This window comes from Esox lucius, chromosome 4 (genome assembly GCF_011004845.1).
Source record: "Esox lucius isolate fEsoLuc1 chromosome 4, fEsoLuc1.pri, whole genome shotgun sequence".
Classification (NCBI taxonomy): domain Eukaryota; kingdom Metazoa; phylum Chordata; class Actinopteri; order Esociformes; family Esocidae; genus Esox; species Esox lucius.
Window position 1 is genome coordinate 7,031,685 of NC_047572.1, and position 19,232 is coordinate 7,050,916.

Genomic DNA, 19,232 nt, shown 5'->3' on the forward strand with positions numbered 1-19,232 from the left:
TTTTGTAAATATTTGATTGTCTTTTCATGTGACAACACTGAAGAAATGAAACACCCCTAAGTGAAAATGTCCAATAATCAAATATTTACAAAAATGTGAGGGGTGTACTCACTTCTGTGAGATACTGTATGCCTGTTGTTTTGTTAGCATTACTTTGTCCTGTTTTAAACAATAACATGTTTTACATTGAAATCTGATAACCCACCGCTGCAGTCTGAGGGAGTTTGTTTGGCGACGCGAAATGTCTTTACATTTAATCAGCGTAATTGTTTCCTCTGTTAAATTATTTTTCTTTAATTACCTCTGTGAGGAGAGTTGAATGGCAAGCTATGTGGATGGATGGGTGGTTGTGTGGGCAAATGCTGTGGGTGTCTGCATTATATCCTCCTACACTAACGTATCCTCCCTCCACAGATGGTTACCTGTGCCACAGACCTACTTTTACATATTACTACATGTTTAGGAATATAGACAAAAAAACATGAGGATAGAATGCATTTCAAAATTAAGGATTACACTGTAAACAAGTTAAGAAATGAGTCTGTACACATGTACCAACCTGTTTTAACTGCTGCCATTTTTCTAATGTGTTGATTTGATTGGTGGGTCACGTACCATTTCTTCTGACGTCCTGTGGCCAATAGGTTAGATTCATTTCCCGAATCACAAACGTGTCTCTCACCAAAGGAACAGTCATCCCATCTCCTCCGGGACAACGACCTGGATCGTAATGTATGCCGTTCCTAGGTAAGACACACCTGTAATATCCCCAAGTTTTAACCAGCCAGTATGGGCCATATTCCAAATGGCATCAGGTTCTGTTTGATAGTTCACTACTTTTGAACAAAGCTCTGTGGACCCATAATATTTGTAATAAAACTATTTACAAACAGAATAGGATATCCCATCGCAGCATCTCAGATCCATTCCCCCCAGCTGCCAAATCTCGGTCTGGCTTCTGTAATTCAACCCTAACACTGGGAACTATCTGGATATTCTAAATACTACACTATGGACTGAATAGCTAATTATGTGCATTTGTGACAGATTGGTGCGTACCATGACACGTCAGCATCCAAGCCAAGCTCTTTGTAGGAAACATAATTCCTTATGGAGTACATGGATTTTCTGGTTGCACCAGACCATCCGTGGCAAGTCCCATAAGATCGGTGGCTATTGGGCCCAGCACACATGGAATTGGGATGAAGGATGGATGGCAGGAGTTCCCTTGTCACATCGCAGACTAGCGACTCCTTGTGGCAGGTTGGGTGCCTGCTAACTCATTAAGGCTTGCGGTTTGAAGATTGTTCTGCTCCAGGCGCGTCGCTTCAGGGTGAGTTTCTCTTTAAGCGAGCATGGGTAATGAGACACAGCACTGCTCGGCAGGGCTCATATCAAAGGGGAAATCATTAAATGTCCCAATTTTTGACTCTCCCGAGCCCTTGGGAATAGGGAAAGTGTATTTATAGGGCCTTTTTGGTGGTGAATGACAGATATATTTAATGCAGGCGTCAGGCTGTAAAGTGAAGCCTGCAGGAGTTGTCTTCCAACCCTACACTGTGTCAATGCCTGTTTACCACACCCTGGGGCCCCGGGGAGCTTTTCAGGTGGATTTTCGCCTCCATCTTCTTTTGTTGTGTCACTTTAGCCATTAGGTATGAATTACCCCAGCGGATGTGCAGATTTAGCATCTGTTCCCACCTTGTTTGTGATTACTGTACGCCGGGCGACAGAATGGCCCGCTGTGCCAGGCACACAGAACTGCGATCCAGTGGTGAGCGGCTGGGCGCAACGGTTGGCGTTAATGGCTCTCTGTCCTAGACTCCTGGTTGCATTTAAGGCGTCCTTGGTATTGAGGTTTTATGTGACGCCTGCGTGTGAACATTCATGTGTGGGAAGGGGGATGGGGGGTACTAGAGTACGCGTTTGGGGCTGGTGAATTCAGTGAGGATACGATTGTAGCGCAGGTCAGATAATGATTAATAGGAAAGCCATGAGGACTTAGCTACTAATAGATCTCTGGAGAGATAGCCCTAATCCCTGAACACTATCTGCTTATCCTATTACAAGTGAACTATGTATCTGCAACACTATCTTAGAAGAAAAAAAAAAAGCTAAGCTGTGAATATTTATCCGTAAGTTTGTTATTTGTTATTGGCCACTGGAGGCAATGTCAAAACCCTATCCTTTCAGTCTTGAGTTAATACCCATTAATTAATGTGGTTTTAAGATTAAGGTTGGGTTTTCTACCAAACGGCCTTGAACCTAAATTATGCATTTCATTGTATGTTACTGGTTTATTGTACACTAGGTTGTAATGAGCTCAATTAAACGACTATACCCTGCTTGGAGGAAGACATTCATTTCTATTGTTAAAAACTGGTGTACTTTGAACATAGATTTACCACATACCACAATAAAAGGCAGGGCACTAAAGACTATATGTAATCTATTCGCCAGCCGCTTTTGTCGTTCAGGGAGATCACAAGAGGGAACTTGTCGGTGGCAAATGAAAGTCAGACTCTCCTTTCAAGGTGCGCCTGTGAGATTAGCGTTAATACTCCTTTCTGTCTCTCGGTCGTCTATAACGGAGATGGAGCGATGTGCAAAGATGAGCTTCTTTTCCCTCTCACTCTCTCCCTCTGTATTTCATTCTGTCTCTCTCTCATGCTGCTCAGATAAGCCCTAAAGGGGGATATTAACTCTTTTCTGATTTCAGTCCAGAAGTAAGTGAGTTGGTGATTGACTGTGTATTCTCCATAGATAACTCTTTGCTTGCTGTACTTTTACACCGATTAACTCAACCTTCCTCAGGGTTTTCAACAAACAAACCTCAATTCCTGTTCTCCCTCATCAATTTTGCGTGATTAGTGAAGTTCTGCTCCACCAGCTGATGGTATAATGCTCAAGAAAAAGAGAACAAAAAATCCCTGCCCAATATCAATAGTGGCTTGCAAATGCTTATTATTAAATTATTGCCTTCAATATGGTGTTTCATATTCGGGTGCACCATGAATAAATTACATAAAATTAGCTTAGCCATGCTCAATTTTTAATTGGATGAATTTAAAATGCCATACTATCTTTAAGTATGGAAGGTAATTGTCCATTTCCACAAAAAAGTGAATGGGCTTTTTTGTGTGGTCGTAAACACTGTGTTCCCCTTTTTGTGATTGCAGTGTACTGGTTTACATAGAGACTAGTGGTTCACGATGAGGTAGTACCCAGGATGTGTCAGATTGCCTGTGTGGCGGTTGTGTCAGGTTACTAATTAACAATCTGTTGATATTGTCAGAAGCTGTGGGGTTCTGTGCTATCTCTGTGAAACTGAGCCTCCAACGTTTGCTCTTCGGCAATGGCTGCCAACGGGTTATTTTATATCGCGCCAACAAACATAAGGTGGGAGGTCTCGGCTTGTTGCCTCCTCTCATTGATTCACATTGTGAACTACATGCAGCGATGATGACACGAATGCGGGACTCAGCCTGTGAATACGTGACGCCACATCACTTGTAAATTCAAACACTGTGTACTGTTATAAATACCACTGTTCTTTCGATGGTCAGCTCTCCCATCTAAAGAGTTTCTGATTATTGCCCTCTGCGAAAGGCGGAGTTGATATGAATCGATTTCTTCCAGTTTTTCTTTTTGCCTGGCGTTCTCTGTAATGATTTATTTACGCCCAGGAATGTTGCCCGATAGATCATTCGTGTTCAAAGATCACTATCGCGGAGGAAGACGAAAATGTCACAGTCAATTGAGTGGCTAATGAGAGAGAGCAAACAAATTAAGAAGGTTCTTCCTCCACATCCGCCTGTATTCTCCCCCTGTCTTATCATACACACCACCAATGGTGTAAACGATTGTTTTGGCATTCTACCCTGGCTTAGAAGATAGCTCTCGGAAAAAGCTTGGGAGTCTTGGCTCGTCTTTCTAGCGAGCCGGAGACACCACTGGGCAGTGGCACGGCGAGCCTTATCTTGTCTCCCTGACTCTGGAAATCCACCCAGGGCTGAGGCGTGGGATTAGCCTAGCCCAGTGTTAACACTACCTTTTGGAATTGCCTCGAAGGCTAGAAAGAAGAACAAATTGTCATGTAAACAGGATGTTATCCTATTATAGCATCAAATATGGAGGAGACAAAAAAAGAGTAGTATCAGACGCAAGCAGCAGGGGAGCTGAAGTGCCCACAGATAGACAACTTGCGGTGGGAGATTGTTATTCTGCAACGACCGGGAAGCATGATGTTCCGCCATGTTTAATTATCCCGTGGCTAGGAAGTGGCACCTTACCTTATTGTATGGCACTGTGCTTGAGTGCAGTTGACTTAAGTCAGGCCTTGTATTCTGTTCTTCACGAATACATCTGTAGGACAGTTGCTTGTATGAATTTGCACATCTATGCATCTCTCGACTTTTGTCTCAGTCGTTGAGCTGCATAGCATTTCAGATACGTCTGCCTTTTTCAATTGACTGTCAAACCACACTTGTACTTTCGGTTTGTTTCATTACTAGTCACTAGGCTTTGTTCGGTAGGTCGCTGTGCAACCACACATTTGAGGCACGAGGGCTTTCCACTGTTTTGTTGTTTGTGTAGCTGCATCTAAGTGAATCCCCGGTAAGCACATTTACATTTTAATTGCTAATATAGATTGTGCCACTCCTCGATATTCCCCCTGTCATCCCATAACACGTAAAGATAAAAAGAGCATTGTTTAATAAATGGTAGACAAGAAATGGTTACCTAACAGATTTAGTTGTTTTAATTGTACATCATGCATTGCAAGTGACACCCAGAATGAGGCTCTTAAGAGAAAGCAGGGTGTCCTTTTTTAAGTGTTTTCTCTCAGGCTCGGGATAGGCAACAGAGAATAAAATCAGGTAATTAAGAAAATAAGTGGGTTAATGTTGGCTCATCAACGAACGGTGGCAGTTAATGTTAATGGAGAGAGTTGTTGATGGCTCAAGATCCCTCTTTGCCAAAATGCACGTTGCTATGTGCAAGCATAAGAGATGCAGCAATAAATAAAACTAGAGATGAAGAGTCTTTGAAAGACAGGCTTTTATTTTTTCCTTCTTGTTTCTATCCCTATTTCTCATTTTCCTCTCAGGCACCCATTTAGACACTCACAGCTGTGTGGATATGTAACCTGATGCAAATGAACACAACTGAAATAGTACTCTAGGACAGGCTTATGGCGAACTTTATCAAGACTTCATCGCTGATTCCAGTTTCGAAATGAACAGCTACCTAGTTTTGACTATTTCTACATCATGTCTGCTCTCAGTGACTCAAAAGCATACCATTCAGTGCATGTCTTGTTTGTACAGGTGTCCGGTATCAGCGTTCCCCTGTTGGAAGAAAAAACTGTGTCGTTTTCGGTCGAATATACAAGGGCTTGAACCGGCTCTGGAATTGTGTACTCAGCAACGGCTGGTTGAGAGGTCTTTTCATGAAGTGTAAGACACACTGTCTTAACTCTATTTACCCAGCCCACATTTCACCTACTGTCTACTGGCATTCTTTTCATGTCTACTTGAGAAGTGTTGATATTTGTATGGATTTCTATTGCTTTCTTCCACCCTGAAATCAAAACACTCTGCTTAAAGCATGTCAAAGAATTGTTCTACTTATCACCATAGAAATGATGGCAGGTGTGAGGGAAATGTTTTCTCTGTCCAGGAAAGACTGCTGGACTGTAATGGGAGAGTACAGGCCTCACCGAGGCATCTCCACTCATTAAGAGGCCCTCAGTCTGACTCTGGCTTCATGTTTGAACTAACAAACACAGTGGCCAGTATCTTCGTATGACACCCATTGAAGTCAGTAGCAATGTTCTTCAAAAGAGTTGAAGAATAATTAGCTGAATAAAGCGTTGATTAAATGTAAGGTGGCCATTAGTGGTAGATCACTATGCTCACGGTCAAATGATTGACATTCTTGTTGCGTGGGTGCAGTGGCAGGCTGCCTTGAGGAGTGCAGCGATGCCATAAATGATCTGTTTTCTTGGTGTTTTCCTCCGCCGGTCGGTTGATATGCGGCCATGTGACAGCTGGCCTGACGGTTGGTAGGAGAGCTGCGTTTTGCTGTGCTATTGATTTTCTAAAGGTTTGCTCAGTGGGTGGCTGCAATGCCTGTCAAACCAGGCCTCTTATCGAGCAACAGCTTAGCTTATTCTTGGCTTAGTTGGCGCGAATCCGGCCTCTGTAAGGGACCCGGTTTATGTCCGCTAACCTCCGTGTGCAACAACATGTTGCCAATATTTACGCATGAAACAAGCGTTCTCCCTGCGTGGCCTTATAAAAAAATAAAATAAAATAAAAAACTTTTTATTTGTGTGTAAACAGTTGTTGGTTCTTGTGAACGGCATTTACTTTATTTTTATATTGAAGGTATCTGTCAGATTCATGAGGCTCAGTCACAATTTCACATTTCCATTTGTTCTTGTTTTTCTCCGCCACTCTGTGAGCCAGGAAGGTGGTACAGTGTTTGGAAAATTAGATATCAGCCGTGGCGGCGACAGCCGAGGAATGGAGGAAAGGGGAGAAGACGAAAAGAAATAATATAATAATGGTGACAGGAAGACAGAGGGATTGACGGATTGATATACTTAGCTTGACAGATGGTTCAACATGAATATGCCGATGGAACAATGTTTAAAGAGAGCGAGGGAGGGGGCAGAGAATGAGAAGGACAGGGGTGGGGCGGGGCAGGGGGGGGGTGTGGGTGGAGGAGAGAAAGGAGCAGAGCAGGTAGGAGAGCTGCAGGGAAGCGGGGAGGAAAACCGGCAGCACAGGCACTTTGATTTTCACGAGTCGGAGCACAAACACACATAGCTCGGGGCTATTCATCAACTGCCTGTCAATGCTCTCTGCCCCCTTCCCCTTCTCTGTCTCTCCAGGAGGTGCCTTCTCAGGTGTAGGAAGAGAGATATCTGGGGCAGAATTCAACCCCCACTCACCTGAACACACATCCAACAGGCAGGAAAGACTCACTTTCTGAAAGCACTGTTTCTTAGACATACTGTTGAAAAGAACCATGAAGCCCCAGCTGAGCGAGTTTATCTTGGATTCATTTTCTTTACAACGGCTCTACAGGAGTATTTCAGCAGCAGGGTAATAAGCAGTTTACAGTATACACCCTCATAATGGCATTGAAAGTATTCCTAGTAAATTCTGCACAGGTGAAAAGAACATAAAAGAAACAAAAAGTGGGAAATAATTAATTTGATCAATTGTATAGTTGCTGGTTGGAGAGTTTTAGCTTCAGTTCCCATTAGCTTTCAGCTTTGAAACTTTTTTTTGTAGTATTATTATTTTTTTTCTATCCATTACATTAAAGTAGTACTTCGAAATAATCTGAGATTGAGATTTAAACGGCAGCATCCGGCCTTTAAGGTCGAGTTAAAATTGATCGCAGAATTTTTACCTATATGTTTACCTATATGTTTAAGGCAAAAATTCAGGCCTTGGATCTCAAATGATAATTAAATAATTTGAATCGATGTTGACATGATCATCATTGTTGTCATCACCTCCACCAAGCATCTCCAGACATCGCTTTTAGCTTTTCCTGTGTCGGCGTGCAATTTCACATTATCGATTGTGTCTAAACCAGTGATTGCCTTGCCCAAGGGGCTGTTCATACTCAGACGATATTTTGCATGCCACCGTGTCTGTTGCCGGCAGTGCAGCAGCGTTCACCGGGGGAGTTGTGTGTCAGAACCAGGCGGAAAGACAGCTGGATCCACACGTCTCTTATGTCACAAACAAACAGAGTGTGGGTGCCAGTTTTCTGTCAGTCATTAGACACTAATCACAGGCAAATCCACTCGCCTCTAGCACACGCGCCTCATTCCTCCTGTCAATTAGTTATTTGCTGCATAGAAGTAGGCCTAGTAGCAGTGGCTTCTTGTGACTGGGGACCCATATCAGCTCCATAATGCTCCTTAGCCACCCCACGCTAACGGGGAAAGATCTCGGGAAGCTCATTTTATCTCACTCCTGATTTCCAGATAATTATCAGTTAATTATTTAGAGCCTTAAATTAATTTGCTAAAAATAGACCGCTCTTCTACTGCCTCCTCCTCCTCACCAATGGAGACGACTCCATTAGTCCTCCGACGGTCCCCCGCTCGCGCCCAGTCACCGACCACCGGACCCGGCCCCTCCCCCTCAACCCCTAGCCTTGACATCTAACCCTGGCTAAACGCACAAGCATGGACTGCAAATGAGATTTGGCGTTATGTATCTTTTTTCTTTTATCAGCGAGGCTTAGCGCTGTGCAAGTGTTCGTTTTACAAATTCAAAACATTGTAATCAAGCTTAAGCATTCAGCGCTGTTTGTTTAGATCCTCTCATTTTGCATGGATTGTACTCATTACCATTTACTCATTCTAAATGTTCAGAGCACATTATGCCAATCTTCTGCTTGTGAAGTATGCAGCTGTTGTACATCCTGAAACAACTACATTACCCCCACAAAATGGCATACCTGAACATTTAGCAATTAACCGGTTCAGCATACAGTGCATAGAGGTAGTTTGGGTGTTTTGTTAAATGTAATATGAATAGAGTAAAACTACTCCTACTAGTTGTAGTTGTATTACTAGTAGGAACACTACTATTGCTTATTATACTGTTAATACTGATACTGTTATTACTGTAATAACTGCTGCAATAACTAGTACTACTGATTCTGGTACTACTTGTATACAACTGCCACGATACTACTGATGCTGGCACTGCTAATAACTATTACTACAACTACCAATTCTACTAGTATGACTAAGGATATTACTACTAGTTATTTTGCTATTTATTACAACCCCATCTTGAACTGAAATGCATACCCTGATTGTTTAAAACCATTTAAAAATGCAATATAATGTTGTCCCTGATCAACAGGTAGTCTGTAGTGAGATGAAATGGGTGTCCCTGGGAGCTTTTAGCCTGGCCAAAAAAAGCATTCTATGGCACATTTGACAACAATTGTATTACAAATGACATTGGTTGTGAATCTGTTAACAAAGCCTGATATTGAGCAAACTGTTTTGCAAGCATTTGAATACTGAGTGCTTTGCTGATGTGCAAGATCAAGAACATGACTTGGTCTCATTGCTAGAAGCTGTGCACATGTGCACCATTTGAGTAGCATATTGCCTAAGGGTTGTTCGTCACACTACACTTGTGGAAAAATAACTTTCAAAGCTGTTACATGTTTAGATCTTCACTGAAGGAGAGGATGTGTCTTTTGTCACAAAAGTTAACTGTTATTTTGAAAGGGTAGAAAGAATACTATTTCAGTATAAAGGTACTGAATCGATTTACGATTTGGTAAATTGTAATCGATTTGTTGACTGATACATGCTACTTTTGCTCCCAGTTTGGGGTCCCATGGACCATTGCACTCCTATCTGAAATATGTGAATCAGGACTTGATGCCTATTCAAGAATTGTTACGCCAACCTCTACCGATTCTGCTACTGCTTTCTGGTCCATAACTTAACCTGCACTCTGTTTTTTCGATTGCTTTTGCATTCCTCATTGCACACCTCATTAAGCCCAATTTTCTCTGAACAAAGAAGCTTGCTGTTGGATGTCTTCAAATGGGATTCATTGTCTTGAGTCTGTCGAACATCCCCTCCCCACTGCTCTTCCCGTCCCGCCAGGCGGAGCCAACTAGCCCAGCCCGGCAACTACAGGACCGGGTGGCCCTTAATGATACTAGTATCGAATGGAGCTGTACTCTGTCACGCCAGCAAGCCTAGGCCAACAGTAGCACTGACAGACTTGGATCAATACTGGCCCAGTCTCACACCTGGCCCCTCTCTCCACTATCACTCTCTGCCTCTCTCCTTGTTTCTCTTTTCTCTCATTCTCATTTCTCTGCCCATCCTTCATTATTTCCTCAGTGCCCGCCTTTTTCCCAGAAATCAACAGCATTGGGCCTGAACCAGCCAGAAAGTCCCACAAAAAAACAGCTGACTGGCGGAATCAAATTAACCGCCACTATCTTCTCTTCATGTATTTCTTTGTTGCCCAGCGTGTCGGAATTGATTCACTGAAAATGAACGTCAACGCGTGAGTCCTTATTAGAATAATAAACACCCACATCGCCGCCGCAAAAAAAGAAAAATAACAAACGCTCAGTTTGTAGCGAAAGTGCAATCGATCCAATTTGTTTTGGAGCTAAGAGCAGTTGAGTGCTCTGTATGACTGAGTCGTGCAGAATTGTTACGCAGTCTGACAAAAACGGTGCTTAAGATTCTATTTCCATTGAAATCCCTCCTCTGTTGTCTGAAGGACATCAAAGTCCATCCCAGCAGGGCGTCCATTTTGAAGAAAAACAAATAAAACCAACATGTCTTGATTACCGGAAAGTGCTTTTTAAGGAGGCATACTTTAAGTGGCCACCCGAGAGCAACCGTTTAGCAGCTTTGTGAGTTGTTGTGGTCAGGGAGAATGGGCATAGTATATTGTTACCTTGGAATATGGTGTCCATACTCGGACAGATCTTTAGGCTGTTTCCAATTTGACAACATGAAATGACACTTGGATCAATACACTTACCGTCAAACGAGTTTGCCTTTTGCCTTGAAACTCAACTCATGAAACTCCATCCATATTTTTTACACATCTTTCCCAGAAAGTTGGCCTGTGTGCTGCTGTGGTTTTCAATTAAAATGTGCAAACCTGCAATTGTTCCTATTTCACCAGAGATACAATCAGTGGATCCAATTGTGTAATTCATGTAATCACAGTGCAGTTTGTTGGATGCGATAAAGTTAATTACCATCAGGTGAAAGCACGCTGAGCAAGGAGTGTGTGTGTGTGTGTGTGTGTGTGTGTGTGTGTGCGTGCGTATGTGTGCGGGCGTGTGTGTGTGTGTGTGTGTGTGTGTGTGTGTGTGAATCTGTTAGAGTGATTGAGCAAGAAAGATAGAAAAAAAGGGTGGGAGAGAACAAGAGATATCCACCAGGTGATGCTTCCACATACACCCTTCATTCCGCAGACAAGAACTTCAAACCCAAAGAGCCTCTTTCTCTCTTCCAGACAGAGCCCGATAGATCCACATCCAATTACATTCCTATCTACGACCTTACTGTTATCCTAACTAGATTAGCTTAGCATCATTGAGGACACGATATGGCGATGTTAGCGCACTAAACAGCTTCTTTACACCATAGTGTTGGACTGTGATTAGCAATAAGCTTCATTGGCGAAGATGTGATAAGACCAGCCTCAGTGGTTACCCCCTCACCCACACCCACACCTTGTGACACACTGCGCAGGGCTATGTCAAGTCTCGGTTGCGGAGAGGTATGAGTTGACGTCCACCGATTAGATCGTCCTTCAGGGAAGGCGAGACGTTTGACCTTTAAGAACTTGACATGACGGTGCCAGGCCTCGGTAAACACGGCGGCTCAGCATTGTCAGGTTTTCGCTGAATGGGAAATTGCACATAGACCACGGTGGAAGTGACAATGGGCCATGGGACACGGATAAGATGTCGGACAATGGCGCAATAACGCCAGACACGTCATTGCGCTGTAAGCGTCGCTGTGTGTAGTTATTCGTACATGCAGCTGTTTATTTTTCCACCAGAAAAGGGTCTGTTTTGAGATGCATAACCAGTAGCATCCCACAGCCAACTGATGGCTAGCGTGTGATGTTAAGGTTGTCCTTGGATGAATGAAGAGTTGCATTGGAGGGAGACAGAAAATGGGTTCCTCCCACAGGGACAGACGAAGAATCCTTTTAGAACTTAACTTTTTCCTGGATACCAGGGTACCCACAACTTTGCCGTTTGTCAGCAGACATCACAAACTCAATCATTCTGAATTTGACCCAGATCAACTCAGCAGCCCATGTCGGGCTGTTTGCTATCCAGTTCTGATCCATTTTTGAGCCGGTCATTATCCCATGTGCACGTTGTGATCCCTTACTCATGAAGCTGTTGCAGCAGCAGCTGGGTGCAAGCAAGGAGCTGTAAATACTCAAGTGAGGCTAACTCGCCCTCGCCGTCTGTGTGCATAAATATTTCAGCAGTGAGCATAGCAAAGTAAATCGACAGTAAAATTGATGCTGAATTCTGCCTTTAAATTTTTCAGACTATTACAGGGGAGGAGGAGGACAGGAGGTCTCCGTGGTGATGAAGAGAGCGAGAGAAGGTCACAACTCATTGTCGGCGGGGAGTTGGGATTCATTTAGCCACTGACACAACACTTCACAGCGCTACCCTTTCATTATTGTGATTGTGTGTGTGTGTCTTTGTGTTTTAACTGGTGTGTGTGTGCACTTGTAATGTAATTGTGTTACTTACCGTCTGGATCTTAGTGTATTCACTCGAGACATTAACCGACAGACACGCTGATCTGCATGCAGCTTTGAATCTCAGCTGTCGGCATTGTTTCGAGATAAGAGACCTGAAAGAGAGACAAATTCACATGGGAAAGTGAAAAGCCTCATTCCCATGTAATTACGTGCGTGGGGTGGTGTGTGTCTGTGTGTTTATTACTTTTTGAGTTGACATCTGACTCTTCGGCTTCACACACTTTTTCGACACTATCCTCTTGTACTGCTTGTGGTCAGTACCAACTTGTCATCTAAAGGCCCAGTGCAGTCAATATGTCATGTTCCTCTGTTTTGAAACTATAAGGTCAAAATAACATTGAAATTGTGAGAAATATTACTACAGTTTTTTTGGTAAGTGCTCATCAAAAGAAATAGATTTCATGGTGCTTTTGGCCGACTGTATAATTCCAATTCAGATTTTATTTTAATAGACCTATGTCTGTTCACCTGGGTAAGGGGGCTTGCTTGAAACCCATCAGCCAATCAGCATTGCACACATTTTTAGATTTTTTGTAACGCCCATTTAATAAGCATTTCAAGGGCAAATGGAGGATATAGAAAGAGGGAAATACAAAATTAAAAGTATATTGTAGGGTAATAAAAAAAAAACATGCATCCATGTAAACTTCATCCCTATTTCTCTTTTACACCACCCCCCCTTACAGACCGCGTCAAAAATGGTGTATTTTAAAGTGAACTGGACGTCTGCAGACACACTAGCCTCGTCAACATGTACATAAACGAGTACCTCTTCAATCATGCGGCCTCTCAATCGGCTGTTCTCTATCTCCATCTTTTCTTCCAGGAGGTCACTGCTAAATAAGGGACTTTTATTATTATTTATTTGCAGCGGCCCTGATTGCTTGTGCAGCCATACAATGAAAGGTAATTACAGGTGGGGGAGTGGTAGGAGAGAAACAGACAATCACCAAGGCCTTGGCAGAGGAGGAGGTGGAAGAGAGGAAGAAAGGTAGACGGGAAGAAAGAGAGGGAGAGAAAAGGGGGGCGGTACAAGAGAGGTGTCAGGCAAAGATGAAGAGATGGACAGGGGAGAGAAAAGATGGAGGGAGAAAAATGAAATTGCAATTGAAAGACAGGACAGCAGTGAGAATGAAGAGGGAAGAGCCCATCTAAGGCATGCCGCTGCTGCCCATCCAAGGTGTTGTGTTAATTACTTTGGATAACATCCAGCTATTTTCAAAGAGTTTCCCAGAGCCGTGGCATTCAATTTAATACCATTTTAATTATTTTCACCTTGTGAAATGAACCCAACTTTTGTTATTTTCTTGAGCACAATAAACATTTTTTTTTTCATACACTCCAATGTTTTAGGGAGCTCATGTATCCTCGTTGTTATTTACTAGAGTTTTTGAGTTCAGACAATTGTAAATAGGCAGTTTTTTCCCCCATTCTTTTTCTTTGCCCTTGCTTCTGTTTTTTGGGGGGTCTTGGAGGGGTTAATGTAAAGCATTTTATTCTATTTGTTGTGTTGAAAAGGGGTCAAGTGTCTTTACCAACCAGATCAATAATATGGTTCTGCACTGTTAATCAGTTCTATCACTTTATCCACAAAGCTTCTCAATTACGACACAATTCTGTAAGTTAGTCTGTTTCCATTTAAAATGTACAGTTATTTGTCCGTTAAGTCATGTAGCAGACAGAGCAACTTACAGTATTGAGTGCATGCATTTTCATACTAACCCAAACTGGTCACCCATCACAATCTAATCTTTCTGATTGAATTCCTCTTTTTCACTGGTTTGCCATCAGAAACTTCACAGACCTGAACTACAAGCGTATAAAACATAGTTGTCCCTGTCACTGTGTGCACTGTTTAATCAGGCACATTTTATCAGTGTATTTACCATTGGCAAAGGCTGTTTCCAACATAGCTAAGCTGCGATTAAGCACACGGCAAAGTGACATGAAAATCATATCCAAGTCAGGCTTAGTGCAGCCTGAAAGTAAAGTGCTCGACCCTGTTCAATCTCCCGCCTCCTCTTGAACCATAAAAAGGGCACACATTTCCCTGAGAAAAACAACATAAAAATAGAATTTCACAATGGCCACCTACTAGGAGAGCAATAAATTACCTTGTTTGTTTACCTGGGTGAATGTGAGCGTTATTAAAATGGTGCGTGTCGCTCCTCAGCGAGAGGGCCAAAAAGCCCTCGTAATAAATCTCCTCTAACCCAGTTCCATTAATGTTTATTTAATGCATTTTTTTTTCTCCCCTGTGCGCCGAGTACGCTGGAGGCCCCCGCGCACTAAGCCTGAGCTTTTTCAACGCAAGCTCTCAGGGTTCTTTATCCCGTCCGTCCGCTGCCAGGGGCCCTGTGAGCCAAATTACACTGTAGCTGTCCAGTTCACTGGACAAAGCCCATCCGGGCCAGAGCGGGCAGAGTGATGGAGAGGGAGGGCGATGGCGTGACAGGGAGAAGGGGAGTTGAGAGTTTAGACCGTACGCCCTGTCCGACACCATTTCCGCGGCCCCGTGCGTTTCTGGGTCGAGCCAGGCACGGCGGCAGAGACGGCTCCTGTCGGTACCAACCATGCCGGGGGTTGTGCACAGGGGCAGAATGGGAAGCCACACGTCAGCTGGCACTGACCCCCCCCCCCCCACACACACGCACGCACGCACACACATATGGCGGGTTGTGGCAGGGACAACGGAGCCTGTCACAGGGCATTGCACCCCAGGCCAACTTATGGGAGAGGATGTGACCTGATGGTGCTAAGGTGGAGGGAGGAACTAGAGGCAAGACCGGGACTGACATGGAGGGGTTCACTGCCTCAGACTGAAGGCATGGTAGTGTCAGACTGACTGTGAACACAAGTTTCCACTGAGCCCACTGTACTGTGGCGAAACCCACTTCAGTGGATTTAATGCTGGAACTACCACCAATCTTCACTTAATTTCACCATAAACCGATGGTGAAATGTGTGGAAGGTATGCCTTTGGTTTTATGAAAAAGAATCTGGTTGACTCTAGTTTTTGTTTTCTTCTAACTGAAATGAAATCGGGCAGCGTTTGAGTCACGTCTGAGTCTGAGCCAAGCGTGCCGCACAAGCCCTGAAAAGTGAAGCCAAAACGTCTCGATCGCCCCCTGGTGAGTGGTCCCAGTATAGGTCATAAACCCCGCCCTCCCCATGTTATTCAATGGGACGCGAGACCAACTAAACAATTAAATTACCCTTCAAATATATTTTTTCCGAAGTTGGTTTCTGTCATTTACTGTAGTTTGTATCACGCTAATGTAAATTCAAGAGTTTATTTTTAAAATAAGTTTGTAAAATAAAAATAAAATGGTTTTTAGTTAGTTATTTAATGCTCTAAAAATGGTGGTGTGACGTCGTGATTCACAGCTGTGATTGACAGCTATCTGAGCCGAGGAGCCACTGAAGCACCATCAGGCTTTTTTCGCGATCTTCGGAGGACTGAGGAAATTGGAGCTTTACATTTAATGTCAAAATTTCTATAATTGATATAATTTCACACGGACATAATGGGTTGTTCTGCAGTACATTGTGCTAACCGATCTGGCATTTCCAATCGATCTTTGAATTGTTTTCGGTAAATTAAATGTATAAGCTATTTAATTAGTAAATAAATGTAATGGGCTAGCTAACGTTAGCTAAAAGACAACAAGCCTCGTTAATAGCCATGTTAATAGCTAGCAGGTGATCGTTAGCTAGAAGTTACCAATTATTTTTGTATTAGGCCTATTCTAAATTAAGGTTAAAGATGATGTAAGTTAGGCTATAACATATCGTCTAGGTTTAACAAGCAAAGGTTGTACTGTACTTGGACTTGCGATTGATTACGGTATGCGCATTCTGCGAGGGAGAGTGAGGGCGGGCCACAGGGGTGGGTCCGTTGATTTCGCGGCTTTACGGCTTTACTTCCTGCTCGCTACTGCGCATAACTACTGTGCAGAACTGGTCCCAAGATCGCTATCTGCGCAGGCGCAAGTCCAAGATGTCAGCGCCGTATCGGGACACTGGCGGCTTCAGTTTTCACCAATGGAAAAGAGCGAAAGGGTGTCGTCCATTTTTTTTACAGTCTATGGTCTGAGCCCACAAGTACAAAGTACGGTCGCCACTTGCAAAGTACGGTCTCCTCGTACAAAGTACAGTCAACTGATGCAATGGCCAATTCAGTCGTCACAGACCTATATCCCATTGAAACTGTGTGGTTAAAATCATACTAAAGGCTCCTTGTTCCGCAATTTCATGGAAAAAATAGGAATAAGCTTAGTACCATTATCCTTGTAAGGGAGATGGTGCAAAATGTTCTGAAAACAAGGCTGCTAAAAACTTTCACCAATACGTTTTTGGTAGATTCTCATTAATCATTAATTAACTGCAACCACATGGAGGAATATCCAATACGGCTGATAACATGTTGTTCATAGGCCTTCCTGCTCATCTTTGTAAAGGGTGTGAATACTTTTGGGGTAATTGGATATTGTTCCCAGAATCCAGAACGCGACATACTCATCTGAGTACTGGAGGGTCAACAAGCCAGTCCCTACATCCAGAGACATATGTGGCATACCAATCACTTTCAGCAGCCCGCTCCGCCTGCCTTACAATGAATCTTGCTCTGCGTCGGGGATGTGAGAGGTGCAGTGCAGAGGAAATGCAGCCTTTCCTTTTCTCCTTTGAGGACGGCAGGTGGAGAGGGAGAAGGGAGCAGACTGACAAACAGGCAGAAGCCCCGGCTGCCAGAGGAGGATGCATTATGCTTTACCTTGAGACCCCTTTCCTCCCAGAGCTTCTTGAAGCCCAGGTGACGCCATCAACAGGCGCAGCGCTGAGAGCATGGCACTTCTGAAAGCCCCCCCCCCTCTCTCTCTCTCTGAGCAGAAAAGGATAGAAGGGAGAGGGAAGAAAGACTGAGGAAAACCAGGGTGTTTGCATGCATGTTTTAGAGAGAATGGGGAAATGGCAAAGAAAAGGGGAAGGAAAGTGGAATGATTGAAAGGACGGAGGAACTGAGAGAAGCCAAGAGAAAATTAGAGTGACAGAGAGAGAAGCTGAATAATAAATTGAGAGTTGCTGTTTGAGAAGCTTGCTGGCAATGCTGTAGGACAGTCAGGTGTCATCCCCTGTCAATATGACACGTCTTTGATGTGGAAATAACAGGCGCAGAGGCCCGTTGAGTCCAGCAACAATCCCTAGCGAAAGACAGAACAATGCAAGGAGAGACCAACAGAGGGGAACTCATGCTGGTGTGCAGGCAGGAAGACAGGCTGGCAGGTAGACAGGCAAACAAACAGTGTTGAACTTGGAATCACCTCCTTCTATCAGAATGCAAAGCTTTATTCTCATACGTTCAATTGTATCTTGTTATATGGTGCTGCTAATGAACATTTGGAAATAGAGTGCTGACTACAACAAATGTACGTTAATGTATATGCAAAGAAGTAGAGTAAACATAGCTATAATACAATGACCAATGTATTGTCCGGATAGACATTTAATACACAGTATCCCTATACATTAAATACATTAAAATATTGAACCAACCGTCTAGTGGAATTCTGACAGACGGAAAACACAGCTCCTTTTCGACTGTGCTTATCATTGGCTCTGTTTTGGGGCTGCAAGTAGCCAAGTGATTAGAAAGTTTTGGCAAGTAACCAAAAGGTCTCTGATTTGAATCCCCGGACTGACAAGATGAAAACTCTGCAAATGTGCCTTTGAGCAAGGCACTTCATCTTCATTTCTGCTGCGTGTCACACTAGATAAAAGTCTCTGCTATGTTTCTTTTTGATGAAAGCTATTAATCCTCGCTGTTAACTTAGCTACAATACTTCAGCCAAGTTGTTGCAAGTGAGCATAGGCCATCAACTGATCCTCTCCATCATTATCAGTGTTTGATAGGAATTTTGTAAAAATACTAATGGTTTTCTAAAAGTCTCTTGCCTCCACTTTGTAAACAAGCTCACATACCCTGTATTTTATGAGTACTAATAGGCTGAACATCAAGCTTGAATCTCACAACAAGTGAGTGGGAGTGTTAGTAGGAAAACCTGACACCATTACTGAATTGCGCTCATTACCGTGTGGCACACAAAGTGCTGTTGACAGCTGTTGATTGGGAGTGAAATATCTGTGGACATCGCTAAACCCAGGCACATATTGTCATTCAGATGGACTTTTAATGGCATTCTGAAGGACTTCAACAGGGTTTAGCGTTGGCTTAATGGGTGAGAAGTAGATCTTACAGTGTAACTTTGCGCAAAGTTTCCATCTTTTGAGAGATGCAGATGTGTGGTTTTGATGTAAACGCCCTTTCATCCAAGTCCTTGGGTCTTTAAAGAGAGCTGATGGGAAAGGAATGAATGAGGGGGGATAGGGAGAGGAACCGAGTGAGTGACAGACAGAGCGAGGGAAAGAAAGAGCGAGTGAGCAAGATAGACAGTGTGTCAGGAAGGAAGATGAAGAGCGAGATAGGGGCTTGTGCGCCCGCCGTGCACACGTCTCCAAGGTCCGGGCCTCGGTGGGCTGGAGTGCCAGTCCCTGCCGGTGCTGCTTCTGAGGTCCAGTAAACACCAACCCGCTGAGAGCTAATCCAGCTTGTCTCGCTTCCCGTCAGCCTTACTTTCATCCACGATCAGCTGGACCCGGCAGCGGGCTGGCCCCTCCCATTTGGCCTTCACGTCCACGTATGAGCCCTCCCCCGCTGACCCACAGGACGGCCTGTCGGCCAGCTGATTGGCTGAGCGCGGTAATGCATAGGTCGGGAGACAGATAAATACACGGCAGATTACGATCGATAGCGTTGTGTTCGATAATCCCCTGCGCGTGATTGTGTTGCCGATAAGCGACCTGAACGGCGAAGCTGAGGCGAGCTGGCGTGCGGCGTAC

The 19,232-nt window shown here is 43.8% G+C and overlaps 1 protein-coding gene across 1 annotated transcript in view; it reads left to right on the top strand.

The window, feature by feature from the left end:
* Positions 1-19,232, top strand: part of diaph2 (diaphanous-related formin 2) — a 529,613-nt gene that overhangs the window by 426,034 nt on the left and 84,347 nt on the right. The window lies entirely within an intron of this gene.